Genomic DNA, 14,263 nt, shown 5'->3' on the forward strand with positions numbered 1-14,263 from the left:
ATATAAACAGAAGTTGATTGCCTAACAATTAGCTTAATTACTGGTGTCATTCTAAGGGAGTCCAGTATTTGTTAGCATGGAAGAAATGATCAACAGCCCATGCTACTTTGTCAGGGATGGTTTGCACCTTTCACCACTAGCCTTTCAGATATTGGCCAAAACATTATCTACCCCTGTACTGCCTTTTTCAGGCAATGCCAATCAGATACATTTTCCAACGTAGTAAATTCTACTCAAGAAAAACTAAAGGTGTTACTGTCCAATGCTCATAGCCGGCCTTAGGCATAGGCCAACTAGGCAGTCGCCTAGGGCACCATTTTCCAACGTAGTAAATTCTACTCAAGAAAAACTAAAGGTGTTACTGTCCAATGCTCATAGCCGGCCTTAGGCATAGGCCAACTAGGCAGTCGCCTAGGGCACCACTCTTGCAGGGGCGCTTTTTCAGTGTTTATTTAATGTAGGTAGACCATGATAGGGGCACTAGGTGGTGTGGTGGGGGCGTCGTGCAGCCCTTTTGCCTAGGGTACCAGTTGACCTAAGGCCACTGCATTGCTAGGAGTCTAAACAAGCTCCACTCCCTAGAAGTACTCCTCACCTCAGAGAGTGTTGACATCTATGCCGTTATTGAGATGGTTTGTACCCCAGCAGTACAAGTCTAGCAGTACAAGTCTATAATTCCTTCCACACATTCAGAACAGCTATTGCACAAGAAGGAGAAGGGACAAGAGTTAGAAGAACAGCTATTGCACAAGAAGGAGAAGGGACAAGAGTTAGAAGTGTATCAATCTACATAAAAAGTAAGTAAACCTCATGATTGGTTAAACAATATCACATGCTCAAGCTACTGCATGTCCAACTAAGCTTAGGAAAAGTTCAGTATCACACATCCTTGCTAGCTATAGGTCCCAGTCTATGATCTAAGATAACCATAACACATGTTAATGTACTGGAGAAGCTCACAATTTAATCCAACACCATATTCATGAGTGATTTCAACTATTCCACTATAAACTGGGACACACACACACACACACACACACACACACACACACACACACACACACACACACACACACACACACACACACAAAACCACTAACATGCAGGCTCAAAGATTCCTGGATTCTGTTAATGCAAACATCTTGGAACAGCTAGTCTGCACACCTACTAGGAGTGCACATTTCCTGGATCTAGTGCTCACAAATTTAAAGGAACGATGCACCTCCTCAGTATTGCACAACTGGATTGTTGGCTAAAGTAAAAAAGTCATGAGCATTCAAAAGCTGTGAAGCTGAAAAACATGATGTCCATAAGGGGCCAGTTGCTTATATCCCAGATTTAGTTATCACACAGTGAAAACTCTTGTTTGTCTGGCTTTTTCTTGCAGATCTGACTGAATGGTGTGTCTCTGTGACTTTTTACCCTTTGGTATGTGTGTGTGTGTGTGTGTGTGTGTGTGTGTGTGTGTGTGTGTGTGTGTGTGTGTGTGTAAGTGTGAGTGTATATATATACATATATAGATATATATATATATATATATATATAAAAATCAAAGCATATGTGTTAAATTAATGAATGAGACAGTAAGTTTGGTCAGTAAGAATATATATATCTATATCTATATTCTTACTGACTAAACTTTATATATATGGGTCTACCTGATAACACCGACACGCGAAAACACCGACAACGAAATCACTAACACCACAAAACCGAAAGTTCAAAAACACGAAACTTTACATGCCCGACAAACCACAATCCCGACAATCAACAAACAAAACAAAATCACCTGTCCAAAAAGCAGACACACAACACAAGCACACCAAAAACCTTACAAACCTACACTAAAATTACATACACAACTATCTATGCACCAACATTAACCCAAACCCTAACCCTAAGGTCTACCACTATCGCACATTCACCTAACACACACGCTAACCCTAACTCACTTAACCCACCCCTAACCCTACAGTCACTATCGCACACTTGCGTGACCCATGCCCTAACCCTAACTCACTTAATCTGCCCCTAACCCCACACTTACCTTAATATGTCAGTGTTCTCAGCGTCAGGATTTTCAACTGTTGATCATCTCCGTTGTGGATCTTCCGGTGTCGGTGTTCTCATCGTCGGCGTTTTGCAGTTTCGGTGTTATCAGTTAGACATATATATATATATATATATATATATATATATATACACACACACATATATATATATATATATATATATATATATATATATATATATATACACATATATACATACATACATATATACATATATATACACACACACGTACACATATATACACACACACACACACACACACACACATATACACACACACAGATACATAGACAAATATATATGCAGCTTATCTATGCAGCTTTATACAGATATATATATATATATTTTTTATACATACATTATATATATATATATATATATATATATATATATATATATATATATATATATAATGTAATATAAACAGATATCTGTAGCTGTCTGTATAGGTATCTACATATCTATATATCTCTCCATCTCTCTATCTATGTTGATACTTGGTAGAAATCAAAGCATATGTGTTAAATTAATGAATGAGACAGTAATTCTGGTCAGTAAGAAAAATTAAGCTAATAATGATTTAGTAATACACTAGAGTCAAAGAGTCAGCTGTGAACAAGATATAATCTCCTAGTAACATTGAATTGCAACATTAAGAAATACATACATAAAAGCAAGCTATATAAATTCTGTTGCATGGTTATAACAAATATAAATAGGTTAACTGCAAAAATTAACCACATGGAATGCAAACTCATATACAAAATGAAAAATTAAAATTAACAACTAACTCTACACTGGCACAAAACTGTTGAAAATGTCAAGTAAACTGTAGATATTATGAAACTTAAAATTGTAAACAAAACTTGTTCCGAGTTAAATACATGTTTAAGTTTCATAAATTCTATAGTTGATTTGGCATTCCTGCAGTCTAATGGTACTGTGCAGTTAATAAATAGGTTAATAATTATAAGTGAACATTTTGAATAATGTCTGAAAATGCAAAAAACATTTCATTTTTCTGGGAAAAGAGATTGAGGAAAAAGCTGCTTCAAACCTCTTAAACTGAATGGAATAAGTTCTACTTAATGATAGTTGCAGTGTCTACATGTATTTTTGTGGCTTGCCAAAGGCATGTGACCATGATCCCTACAATGTCTTATGGGAAGTGCTACAGCAATACAGGAACCCTGGGCTGATGCTGTATGCTATCTGATCCCTGTATCTGAGGGGTAAAAGCTATGTCTACTTTTTTTTCTGGATTAAGCTAAATACATTTGAGGTGGGCATTAGACTCTGCCAAAGATGTGTCTTTTCTGTTCTCCCATTTATGATTTTCCTAATAGACAATTATGATGTAGTCAAGGTTTGGAAATAACCAGCTTGAGGAATACATCTCTGTTTACAAATGGTGCTGCCTTTTTAACGTCAGACAACTATACTTCTTGTGCCTACTCAAGCAGTTTGCTGCTGAATGGGAGGCAAATGAGATGGAACTAGGATCTCCAACTCAGAGATTATACTTCTCAGAAAGAAGTGAACTGATGTCCCGGGGTGAGGAGTAGCTACCTCAAGGTGAAGTAATTAAAGAATATTTCAGTCTTGTTCATGTGAACTAGAGGGTGGATTGGGAGACTGACCATCAGGATGGTGCAATGATGGTAGTATTGTATCAGACTCTGGCTAGGAAGGAGTTACAGCATATACTGAGTGATCAACTGAAAGCCTTGTCTTATGTCCCTCACCTAAAGTTCAGACTGTGACTAAAAATGAGGTTCCTTTGCATGGTGGCTGGGCTTCAATACAGAGGGAGGAGACTGATACTCCAGGAAAACTTTGGACTGTACCCACTGGTACTCCATGTTGAGGAAATTCAGCTGAGGTGGCATGTACTCCTTTTAAGTATGCCCACTGAGTGATTCTTATTAGAGGTGTACCTTGGACAGCCCAATTGGATAAGGCCCCAGGACAGATTGAATGGACTATATTGGTCAACCTGCCCTGAAATGCCCAGAATTTACACAACATGACCTGTATACTCTTAATCAAAAGATGGGGGAGGGTTCTGCTCTTTCCACCGTGCACTAGTGTCACTGCAGTCCTTACCAAGATAAGTGGTATAGAAAATGAGGATGACTGATGAAACCCTTGCAGGTGAAGTATAACCTGAAAAAAGGAACACTCAACACCACTGACCTGCTGCCCTTCAGCCTCAGAAGTAAAGTTGTTGTTCTATATAGGTCATGGCTCTTACAATGGCACACTGTGTGATAACTAGGAAAGACACAGGGCATGCAGATCTGTAACTTGTTTCTTGAATGCAGCAGCACAGGGCCATGGTGTTGGACAGCCATTAAATGCAGATGATAACAGTGAATTGAGTATAGTAGTTTTATTTTTGTATGACTTTAGTGTGAAACACATCACATAACAGAAGCATCAATTTACAGTGAAGGGGCAAACATGTCAGATATCTCACAGCATGGGTTCAATTGGTTTATGTACAACAATCTGTTGGCCTTGTTAGCTATGTAACGTATGCTAGTACAACAGTCTCCAAAATGGAGCATATCCAGTGCACATTAGTAAATACAAGAAATGTTTACATAATTATACATTTTCTTTTTACTTAAGCAATGTATGCATACATTTATTGAGGCATATATTTTGGTAGAGCAATCTAAGCAGTTTACAAATGATAAAACAAACGCTCATATGCCTTCTGAGTTATTCCAACAGAAAAGAACATTTGTAATTTAAACAGATTCACACTATTTATTTTTTGAACCTTACACAATTGGCAATGTTTACTTTGAACTTTTTAACTTCTAAGATCTACCTTATAATGTATTTTTTGTTTAGACTTCTTAGATTTTTTGATATTGATAAACGTCAGACACGTGTTTATGACTGCAGAGAAAGAGCAATGTATGGACATTTTGAACATTCTGTTTTCTTATTTTGGGAAATGGATAAAATCAATCAAGTACTGTTGTAAAGTAGGAAGACTTTTGCCTATTCTAATAAACCACTTTAATTAAGGGATGCCTAACAAAGTAGTTTAGTGAATATACAGAGACATGATTAATGCTTTCTATAAGAAGATGGAAATTTTGCCAAAAAATGTCTGATACAATTCCCATTATATCTGTAAAGTTTCAGAATATTAGAGGTGTCTGCATGCCTGATTTGCACTTAAATCTATATTACTTCATAGTCTTACATGAAGCAGTAGCCCTAACTAGGGGAATTCCATTTTTACTTAGGATACAAGTGCAGTACAGAAAGTCCAAAAATTACTTACAATGCACATTCACTCTTCAGTTTCCGGAAAGATGTATTTTTACACAAATCATCTCTGTAGACATTGTAAGCCAGCACTCTGCACAGACTATACTAGGTAAGTGCATGTGTCTATCTAATGGAAACCAGAAAGGTAGGAGTTGTCACATCCATAATGAAAGGCTAAAAACATAAGAAAAGTATCTTTCCTCTATGCTGTTGTTTTACTGGATTTTATCGTAATGATGCACTGTTATTAATGCATCGTCTGCTGACTCCTATCATATGACTGATGTATTCTGTGTTTGGATGTTAAAGGATTACATTTTAGTTTTAGATAATATAGATATCTCTTTAGTGCACACCAGGCACCTGATATTCTCATAATATCAAAAACAATTTATGAAAGTAGGGAAACAAATTAGCTGCAGTTAGAGATGCAAATCGATCAGTCTTCAAAGGAAAGTTTTTTCTTTCATGTCCAGTTCTTATTCATGCAGTATTTCAACAATGATGAAAGGATGGCACATGTGGGAGAGTGGCCTAATGGTTAAGGTGTTTGCCTTGCATACACAAGGTGCAGGGGCTGAATCTCATGAGGGATAATTGGCTAGGCTTAAAGTGGCCCACAAGGGCAGTTAGCTTAGTATGAATCTATAAAATGTTTATGTCTTACTTATTATATAACATACAATTTAATGTGCATTTGCTACAGATTCTGAAATTCAATGTACTTTTAACATTCTTTTGCATAACTTGCTTCAAATATGGACTTGGAAAAGACCTGCACCAATGACATAGAAAGATAAAATCTGACTGTGGGGCAGGTGATCCAAATCTGATCATTCCCTCAGGCACAGGGAAGGAGGAATGATATGCCCCCATTGGAGGGGAGGGAAGGTCATCCCCACCTGTTGTGTGCCACAGCCCCAGTGATAGTTTCCCTGCCTGATTATAGGTGCCCATCATACAGTAGTGGGCCAAGCAGGGAAGATGTGGGTGTGGCAATCTAACCTTGTGATAGTTGACCCTGTTGGTGCATGTTGAGGGAGCATGAATGCCACGCATGGCCATTGCAGTGAAGTGTATGCTCACATTACTATAAGGGGTGGATGCTGGGTTAACAAATGAAAAGTAAAAAATGCTGTCACTGCGCAAAGCACCCTCATGACTGCCTGGATGACAGTCCCTTGGAGGCTTCACGATTGGCAGCCACAGGGGCAAAAATGATGCAAAAATAAAAAAAAAAAAAAAAAAAAAGGAAAAGATGAGTTTCTTATTTAGCAAAACCTCTCCTTTTTGAGATAGTATATATGGAGATCAATGATCTGGTGACAGTTGCCTAACATGGGGCTACTGGAGGCATAACCCCTGCAAAATTGATTGCTTTCTTTTTTGAACAGTTATGTGCCACAATTTTATGCCCTTGTGATATTGTTAGCTTTAGATGTTATACTTCACCATTTTTCCATGAATATTAAGGTTTATTCTGAACTTATTGACTGTAAAGTCACTTATGACAAATGATCTGCTATGAAGTGCTATTTCGCAATTTACCATTTATTTATTTGTTTATATATAATGTTTTTTTCTTGACTGATATATGTAACTCGGAACCCTTTAGTAGCTATGTTGTATACAGGGTTAACAGATAATGAATAAGATGGATTAAGATTATGTTTTGCATCAGCTGAGTGATTGTCATTTTGTTAAATAAAATGCAATGAAAGGTCATTTGTGGAAAAGTTCTTAAATATATGACCATTTGGCTGATTAGAGCATAAAAGTAACTTGAAGTAGAGTAGGTGCTCTAATCTAATCATGGGCATGATGGATGGTGTTATCTCCATTAATCAGAAAATGGCATGTTATTTTTTTTCTGCAAGTTCGCCTTCTGGCAAAATATGTTTGCTTGTGGTAATGCATGCTATAATGTGATGAATCCAGAACAAAACATGTTCTTATCTTTCACACTTGCCAGTTCTTTTTTGCTGTTCAAACATTTTCAGATTACAATGTTTGCATAATAATAAACATCCCTGTGATCCAATTAGAAAAAGAGACTCCTTATGGGAAATGTATTAGAATCTTTTAAGGATTCCAAACTACATCAGAGACTTTGCTTACAAAATTGCTTGAGCCTAGTACCCAAGAGGTGGGTGACATTTTCCTTGGTGCCCTCAGCTTCAAAATTCATAGACTCACCCTTGATTAGAATGGGGTCAATTTGTTTGTAGATATTCATGTCTGTGGGGGATATGACCAATGCTAGAGATGCACCTCTCACTCCCACTTTGAGAAGTGCATTGTTTGCTTCAACCTGATGTACTACTGAATCACTCAGTCACAAATGAAGGGTATGTGTGGAAGAAGTTTCATATCCTCAGAATTTATCTTAGGCACTGGTGGAAAGGTTTACTGTGATTCGGAAAGAGCTATTGGATAAATCCAATGATGGGGCAAAGAGCATTTGTGAGAAGACAAGCCTCAGTTTGACTCCTGCTGTGAACTAGAAGTGTGGCCACAGAATGTTACCTGAAGGAGCACTGGTTCATTGTTTGTGCAAGGTCCAGTGCAGAAAGTTCCTCCTCCTGCAACTTCTTCAGTATTTACATGGTGTCACATGGGTCCTGACCTATGTGATATCATGTGCATGCTAATTATGCTCTTGTATAAACCTCTTCATCATCATTTTTAAGGAATTGTTGGAAGGTTTTGTGTTCTATTCCCCATTGGCTTCCTCTGTGATATCAAGGTGGAAGGCATACCTCCCAACCATACCGAATTGCTTGGTTTTTACTGGTTTTGAGGTCCAAATAATAGGGTGCCACAATTCCTGAGTGGCACCTCTTAATTTCTGAATTTCCCAGCTTTTTATTTAAAATTTTTTCCCACTTTTTTTTTTTTTATGTCAGCCCCGTGAAATGGCCTGCCAGCCTGTCGGAATTGAGCTCAACAGCTCAGCGTGCATACATTTCTGGAATCCGCATTATGGAACAACAGTAGCTGTTAATGGTTGAACTTACTTCCAGAAATGAAAGTTAAAGCTTGGAATGGAAGGAAGGTGTGAGCAGGACTGCTGCTGAGGTGCTGGTTTATATTGTATTCTGCTAAGGTGCGAGTTTTGTTATGTTGCTGCCGAGGGGTTTATCTGTTATGCTGATGCCAAGGTGTTTATCCATTTTGCTGCTGCCGAGGAGTTTATCTGTTATGCTGCTGCTGCTGCCAAGGTGTCTGTGTGTGTGTGTGTGTGTGTGTGTGTGTGTGTGTGTGTGTGTGTGTGTGTCTGCACACGTATGCATGTGTGTATCGAAAGTCAAGAATGATTCATTAACTTTGTGTTCTTAGTCTTTGCCTTTTTAATTTTTAGCACAGTTCTAGTGAGTTATTTTGCAGTTGTACTAGTTCTGCTGTGGTGGTGCTGGTGCTGCTGTAGCATTGTCACCTCAAAGTAAGACGTTATCCTGTTCATTTCTCAGCTAGAGTGTCTTCTGTGTGGAGAAATGTGTGAATGGGCGTACCTTCAGGGCCGGCAACTATGGCATGTAAAAATCTACTGCCAATCATTAGCGGACCGGAGTTCCGCTGTGGCGACCCCTAACCGGGAAAAGCTGAAAGACACAACTTGTTCTGTTATTTTGCTTTGTGTCATCTTTATCATAGTATTTGCATTAGTAATGCTTATCACATTTTTATCTTATTGACTAATCACTTCATGGCAGTATTCATTTAAAAGAAACCAAAATTATCACCTTCTATAAGGGTGGAACATCTGTTAAATGAACCCAATAACTTTACGCCAATCACAGTCTTGAGTTCCAATTACAAAATCATACAGAGTAAAATACACAAAGGTTTGACAGGCCATGTTGCATCTAATGATATTTTAAGCAACTCTTGGAGTAGCTTTAGTTAATATTTGTCAGTTAATACTGCAACATTGTTAGTGACTGATTATGTAGCAGTATGAAACTATGAACAAGTGCTATCAGACCTCTTCCTGGCATTGCCAAAGGTTTTAGATGGATACCAGTATTGTTTTTGTGACTAGGCCATCTACACTAAGCATAAATTATGGAACTTTAAATCATAAATTGACTAACATGTACTGCAAATTCTGATAGGTGTCATGAATACCCCACAGACATCTATGGCATCAAAGGAGATCCAAACAATCAGTTCTTAAGACACTTATTTTTATTCTCTTTGTAAATTCAATACGATTGCTGTAATGATATTTTTTAGCCTGATATACTGATAGTGCATTGCTCTGTGGGGCCGAGTTGTACAAGTTGCCCAGAAGTAATTGTATGTTGTGTTTTGGCAACTTGGCACTAACCACATGCCTCACACCTTCTCCAACCTGTTATATATAGTAGGCATTCTCATAGTGTTTACAGTCTTGCCTTAAGCATTCTCACAAATGCTAGTAACAGTATAATCAAATTTAATAAGATAGAATCCCTAGAAGCTCCCCACTCCAAGAAGCAGTGGGATGAAGTCTGCTGCAGAAGGGTTTATCTGTTATGCTGCTGTTGCCAAGGTGTGTGTGTGTGTGTGTGTGTGTGTGTGTGTGTGTGTGTGTGTGTGTCATGGATGATTCATGAACATTTTAAAGCTACTTCTAGTGAATTCCTTGCTGTCAAAAAATGGGAAAATGGAGAGAACATGCTTCTGTAGAGTTGAAGTACCAGGCAATCCTTTAGTTGTTTATCTGTGAAACCTTCTTTTGGAACTAGATCTTATGCTCATTTAAAACTATTTTTGATCCTGTCCTGCAGGTACTAGCATTGCTGGTGGCTTCAATTTATATGGTGCCTGAACCAATGTTGGTGACTCACTCTTACAACTGATTTTACTACCCATAGCTGCAAGAGTTGCTGATGAAATTGCTACTTCCTATAAAGAACAGGAGGATTTGTGATTGTTTTTTCACTTGTTTCCTTTTTACTGTGCTTGTTTTCTACAGAAATTCATTTTCTCCTTCATTTTATGCCTTGTGGGAGTATATTTACTAATACCAGAAGTTTTCTTTTAGAACATTTTAGTTAAATAGGATGTAATAACATAGTTTTCTTATAAAGATATAGTGATGAATTTTCAACAAAAACAACCAAGATGATTTTGGTGAATGGCCAAGTTTATCAATAGTGGGAAGAGCTGGAGGGTATATGCCATCATTTCTTACATGAAGAATTCTTACAGCACTTATCACTGCCTGATATGGTGTAAGAACATTGCTGGCCTTCAGTCATAAAAATATGTAGACATCTATGGAAAAAGTAGCTGGACCAGTGTGTCTTTATGGTGAGTAAACCCAAATGCTAGGATTTATTAATTTAGTGTTGAAAATTTCATAAACAAGATTCAGTAGTCTTTTTTTTTGGACTTTATGGAATCCACGTAGACTTTTATGTTATTTTGCATTCCAGAACCATTGTGTGGAATCATTTTTTTCATGAGCAATTTACATCTTTTCCATGATAACTTGATAGAGGGAGAAGCTGTATTATTTTTATTGTCTCTGTGCAGATTCTAAAACATCTCAACCCTGCAAAAGCAAATCAAGTTATGAGTCAGATTTTAACAGTTCTCCCTACACTTTGGCAGTATTGGCAGAAGAGATTGCTTGCTATGAATAATTCATAAAATGATCTAGATTTAAAATGTAGAAAGAATGTCTTGCTTGGTATATGGATTCCAATTGTTTTTGTTGTGCTCCCTGTGCACTAATTATCTCTCAGAAGACAGACAAAGCTGTCTTAAGTTGTCATTGTGGTGTCTGTTTCTTGGCCATATGTCTACATTTTGTTCGTTGATTCTGAGTACATGGTGCTTTCTGTTTCTCCACAACCACTACCACCAGTACCTTAAACAAAGTTCAGTCATCTGGGAATGCCTCCTACTACCAATTACCAACTGGAAGTAATATGCTTAAAAGTGATAACAGTTGCTTTTTGTCATCACTGTATTGTCTCAAAGGCATTTTTGTAAACTAATGCTATCATTTTGATTCAAAGTATTTTTAAGGTATAAGTAACTGTAAACTTCACTGCACCCTCCCCTATCTCCTCTCTATTCCCCCTTACACCCCCTCTTGCTGAGATAAATTTGGACTTTTCACAATTAACAGTACTACTTCTAGGAGTCTTGATAGTATCCCTGGAGGAAGTCTGCGGAGAGACTTAAAAGTACTAACTAGCTAAACCCTACTATCAGCTCTTCAACCTAAGACAAAATGTCCCAAGTGAATAGACATGGTGGCTAAAGGTACTCAGACTCAAACCCTGTGCCTTGGGTATAGGTAATAAGAGACTGAATTCCCTACCCACCACCACACTCTAGGTTTTTGCCTCATATTTTTATTCTGTTCCTCATAAAATCTGTGGTTTGGATTTTTGTGGCAAATCAGTGAAGGATTGAATTCACTAAATAATGATATGCATTTGAATTTCAGACTTCATATTCTTCAGAAAATACAAAACCTTTTATCCTAGCAATTTTCTAAGTTTATAAGATCAGTATTTGATACATGTCCCTATTTTTGGGGCTGCATTCCCACATTATTGGCTTTGTCCAGGTTTTTTGTGCTAAGAGGTTGAGAGCTATGGTGAGAACTGAATTCGCTGTATATGTTTGGGGGCTGTATTCCCCCATTATTGGCTTTCTCCAGGTGTTTTGTGCTAAGAGATCGAGAGCTATGAGGAGAAGTGAGAACTCAATTCACTAAATGATAGGAAGACTGAAACTTAAATGGCTATCTTTCAGGAAATTGCTGATTTGGCATTGTGGTATGTTGCTCTGACTGTAGTGCACAGGAATCTAGGTTCAAGACTTGGCAGTGAAATGCTTGGTGGTAACACAACATTTTATTCTAGCAACTTTCCAAAACTATACAAGCAATTTTTAAAATGTATCCCTGCTTTGGGGCTTTTGTAACCCCCCCCAATAAACTTTGGCTTTTTGAAGATTTTTTGTCCTGCAAAGTTGAGAGATACAGTCGAGTGTCAAGTGGATTTTACAAGGAGTCGAGAGCTTCGGGGGAAGAGGAGTTTAGTGTTGCTTATGCTGAGTGTGCTTGCATTGTTAAGAGCATAACAGGTTAAATACTTGCTTTTGATGCAGAAGGCTGTGGGTTCTTCCACAGCATATAGATGCATTGCTGGTACTCTGCTGTGTTGTTGTACTTTTAAAGGGGGTGGGTGTAACAAGTCAAGGGTATAGCTACTGATACAACAGAAGTGAGAAAATGTCATGCACAAGGGCATTTGTGCCAATGTGGAAAGAGCAAAAAATATCATTAACCCAAATTCAGAAACAGAAAATCATAACTATGATGTCCTGTGCTACATTATAAGAAACATATTTTTAAAACAAGTACAGTACATGTTCCAGCATTTTAAGATAAAACACATAGTTTTCCACTGCAGACAGTGGAGAAGCAAGAGTGGCCAGCTAACAGCACCTGGATTACAATGACAGTTTTTGATGCTTCAGGATGAATGTAGGAGAGGGTCTGTCAGTACTTGGACTAAAAATTGAAGTCTTAAAACATGCAGTTCACTTAGTTTATTTTGTTGTGCATTTACAGCTATTGAGTTGGTCTAAGAACATAAATAAGCGTAAGTCAAGCAAAAAACAGAAATTTGTGTGTGTGTGTGTGTGTGTGTAAGTAGACTTTTATGATAGAATTATTCTCAACTGGGCAGTTTTGTCATTATTGGTTCATGCATTTTGTTTCATTGCTTACTGGAAAAATGTTCAAACAATATATTTAAAATGTGTTCTAAGCCTAACAAGTGTGCTGTATCATACAAAGAATATACTTTACTAAAGTCAGGAAGGTGTATCAAAGAAGGAAGAACACATGCATATTTCTTGTTTTGTGTGCAAGGGGCCTATGATTTGAAAACAGCCCAAAGGTAATCATTATCCACCACTGGCCAGATGCATTTTTATTGGATGTGGTGTGGGTTTTAATGAATGTGAGTTTCAAGGACTGAGAAGTTTTAATGCTAAAAGAAATGTAATAAACTGGTAAACAGAAAGGCACTAAAGCAACATAACAGCTAAAATCACTGAACCTTTATTGTTCAAAAGTAAAATATAGAAAAGACATCACTGACTAAGCGCTTTCACCTTCGCTTTCACCTTCCTGGGCATCTTCAGAGTCAGTAAGCTTCATTAAAAAAACAAGCTTTAAATACTCCTGTCAACTGGTACATAGTTAAACAGAACTAATAAAACAAGCAGATAATTAATTAGTTAACCTCTTAGGTGATTGCTAACCAAGTCTTTGTTAACCAAGTCTTTGTCTTTTGAAAAATCAATATTTTATTTTTAATGTTTTAAATTTTGTGCTGATAATTAAATAAAAACAAAAATATATAACTATTGTCATAAGTGTATGTGAAATTTATTTGTGTATCAAATACAAGCTGCCTTATGTCTTAAAATGCAGGCTAGAGACAGTGTGTCATTAATACCTGGAGCATTACTGGCATCCAGTCTCAGCAGCCATAAGCATTCCCTAACCTCCAAAATAGTTTTATAGTCTCCCCCAAACTCCTTTGTATAAAGCCTATCTATGACAAAAAATAAAAACTTTTTGAAATTTGGACAATTATTCGTATGAGTATACAATGAATTAGTAGTTTTTTTATTTTTTATATCTCTGTAATGTTACAAAGAAAATAGTAAACGCTGCAACCCAAAGGTCCTCTTCGTAAAAGTGAAGAAACAAGCTCAGTAAAAACCGGAGACAGACCACCACGATGTAATAAAATAAATACCAAATTTATTAAAAAAGATGGAGCGCTTTCACGTACTCCCAGGGTACGCTTCTTCAGATCTATTTTAGTTACTAAAACTCTAGCTTTTTATACATTCAAATTCATTAAAAACATAC

This window comes from Protopterus annectens, chromosome 8.part0 (assembly GCF_019279795.1).
Source record: "Protopterus annectens isolate FY-2018-M chromosome 8.part0, PAN1.0, whole genome shotgun sequence".
NCBI classification, from domain to species: domain Eukaryota; kingdom Metazoa; phylum Chordata; order Ceratodontiformes; family Protopteridae; genus Protopterus; species Protopterus annectens.